Raw genomic sequence first — 2,815 nt, 5'->3', positions numbered from 1 at the left:
TAATGATGGAAGTTTTAAAATACTGTCCCGGCCACGAAGATTGGCGTCTATATTTCAAAGGCATAGAAAAACCAATATGCTATCGCAGAAAGTTGTGACAGTTATGATAATAATGGGTTTTCTCATAATCTACGGGGTGACCTAACAACTTCGGCTATCCGGAAGATCTTTGTTGAGTAACGACTTTCGTGTCACCAAAGAGATTCGATGTCCTGATGACTGTACCGTTATGAAATCGTGGCATGTGACATTAAAAAATGGATGTCAGCTTCGTTAAACAAACTTATTTATCTGCATAACATTTATTTATTCTTACACTCGTCGTTTGTAGTATTCGAATTACAAGCTGCCTTAGTTCATCGTCGTCGCGTTAGTTTCATTTTTACTACGAAAATGCTATATTTAGATTTAATAATAACATGACTTGATGACATTCGTAAATAATTCTAAAAGTCACGATTCATAAATAATCACACGAATATAGAAACTTGACGCAGACGAGTATGATCGCATCAGAAGATCTTTACTAAATCACATACACGTTACGGAAAAGTAACAGAAACAAATTCGTCGAATTGAATAAAAATAACGAAAGTTCAATATCCCATAAGTACTCAGCTGCAAAACAGTTTCCCCATGTTAACGGACCTCCGTTTTCAACAGTTCGCTTTGTTTGCAAGGGCGGCAGCAACAGCGGCGTTTCAATTCAACTTCCCTCAATTAATTGGAGACACAAGTGGATTATTTCTCGGCAGAACCTCCAACCAATATCCATTCTCCGCCTTCAGGAACGCCCCCTTCGCGAACTTCATGGGTATCTGTGTTTTCGACGAAACCTTCAGCTCGCATCGGCTAAGAATGTGGAACAACGCAACCCTGCTCTGCAGAGTCGCGAACCGGTACCCGATGCACATCCTCGGCCCCATCCCGAACGGCAAATAGACCCCGGAGTTCGTCAGATTCGATTCTCTGTCGAGGAACCGGTTGGGATCGAACTTTTCCGGCTGATCGAAATACTTTGGATCGCGTTGGATCCCATAAATCGGGAACCAGACGTGGCAACCTTCGTCCACCCTGAAAGGCTTCAGCCCTGGCAAGGCGGGAGGCAATTCGAACGATTTCTTGCATTCTCGATCAGTGATGGGTATAACCGGGTACAATCTCAGGGTCTCGTTGATCACCGCGTCGAGATACTTCAACGCGTTGATAGCCTCGTAAGAGGCGTCGCCATTGGAATCCTTCAAAACCTGATCGATTTCCTCCTGCAGCCTCTGTTGGATCTCCGGGTTCACGGCTAGCTCGTGGGCAGCGAAGCACAACAGGCTGGATGTTGTCTCGAAACCACCAAAGTAGAAACTAAAAGCCTCTCCAGCTATGTCCAGGTTGGTCAGCTGTTTTCCTGGGCCCAGCTTGTTTCTGTTCTCTATCATCAGTTGGATGAAATCTGGCCGACTGATGCCAGTTCGCTCTCTCGTCGCAATATTGTCTGATACTACTTCCTCGAAGAAGTCTGCGATCTCTTTTCGTATTACTTTCAAACCAAGCATTTTGGCCAGCTTGGGAAGGAAGAACATCGTGAACAACTTGATGAATCCGCCGCTGTGGATGTCCAAAGCTTCTTTGCCTAGAACGTGGAACTTGTTGTCTCTATCCACCATCGAATCTATGCTGATCCCGAAGGCGCAGCTTGCGAAAACGTCGTTGGCGTATCTGGTGAAGATGTCCTTTAATTCTATCAGCTTTTCATTATCTGGTAACATTGTCAGGTGATTCGCAACGTTCACAGCGCACTCGGACATCAGCTTGAACATGGTTCTCATCTTGCTGGACGTGAACGCTGGGCTCATCAGCGCTCGAACCTCCCTCCATGTTTCGCCTTCGAGCAGCAACAGATTTTTCGAGAAGAACGGATCGACGTCCGCGTTCTTGAAGGTACGATGATCCGGAAAATGGTCGAAGTGCTTGACCGCGATGCTCTTTATCAGCTCCGGATCGCGTAGCATGATCACCGGCGTCATCCGATGATGCAAGCCAACGTATCTCGCCTTGGGGTCCATGTTGTAGATCTCCTGCACCATTTCGGCGAACGATTTCCGGAACAACGTGGACGGCCAGGTGCTGCCCAGCACTGGTGCAACCGGCTCTTTCAAGGGCAGGCCGTGTTTCTTGAAGGGATCCTCTTCTTTGGTGAAGTAGCGGTATAATAATAGCATCGCGACTGCGATTAATAGCATGATCGAGATGTCCATCGTGAATGTGTTGGCCGGTGACTGAAAGTATTGTAAAATTATTTCGCGATCGAATGATGAAAGACCAGCAATGATGGCCGAGTATCGCGGCGGCAGATATGGTGGATGCAATACGTGTTCAGATCGTTGCGTTTTCCCGGTGGCCTGCTGTTGGATTAGCCGCAGTTCCGAGAACGGAAAGAAACCAGCTGAGTCATTCGACAGAACCCACGATCTCGCATGCAGACAAGCGACTGACGCAACGCAGTGCGAAGTCCTCGTTTTAATGCGACGTAACGATAAGGATTTTACGTATTCGCGGAAATTTAAAATTGAGGTGAATGCATCGTAAATGAATATGCACGAGATAGTTTGCCTAAAAATATTGTCCACTAAAAATATTTTCTACTTGTGTGGTTGATTTGCGTGTACCATCTTGTAACGTTATCATTTAGAGCAGTATCTGCAATTACGTTTCACGTTTCATTAATTGTTGATACAGCATGTTGAGAAATAGAAGAAACAAAAGCATAACATGCAATACATAGTTCTTATCACTTTAATCTACTTCTGCGACGAACGTTTTA

The 2,815-nt window shown here is 45.4% G+C and overlaps 1 pseudogene across 1 annotated transcript; it reads right to left on the bottom strand.

Annotated features, from left to right (window-relative positions):
- Positions 1-275: 275 nt before the first annotated feature.
- Positions 276-2,478, bottom strand: LOC144469266 (cytochrome P450 9e2 pseudogene; annotated as a pseudogene). The gene is made up of 2 exons (XR_013493952.1): positions 2,364-2,478; positions 276-2,270 (listed from the first exon to the last, which is right to left on the bottom strand). The product of XR_013493952.1 is annotated as a cytochrome P450 9e2 pseudogene (transcript).
- Positions 2,479-2,815: the final 337 nt, after the last annotated feature.

The sequence above is a fragment of the Augochlora pura genome, chromosome 4 (genome assembly GCF_028453695.1).
Source record: "Augochlora pura isolate Apur16 chromosome 4, APUR_v2.2.1, whole genome shotgun sequence".
In the NCBI taxonomy this organism is placed as follows: Eukaryota; Metazoa; Arthropoda; class Insecta; order Hymenoptera; family Halictidae; genus Augochlora; species Augochlora pura.
Note: the sequence above shows the minus strand (reverse complement) of the source record. Positions and strands in the feature narration are given on the sequence as shown.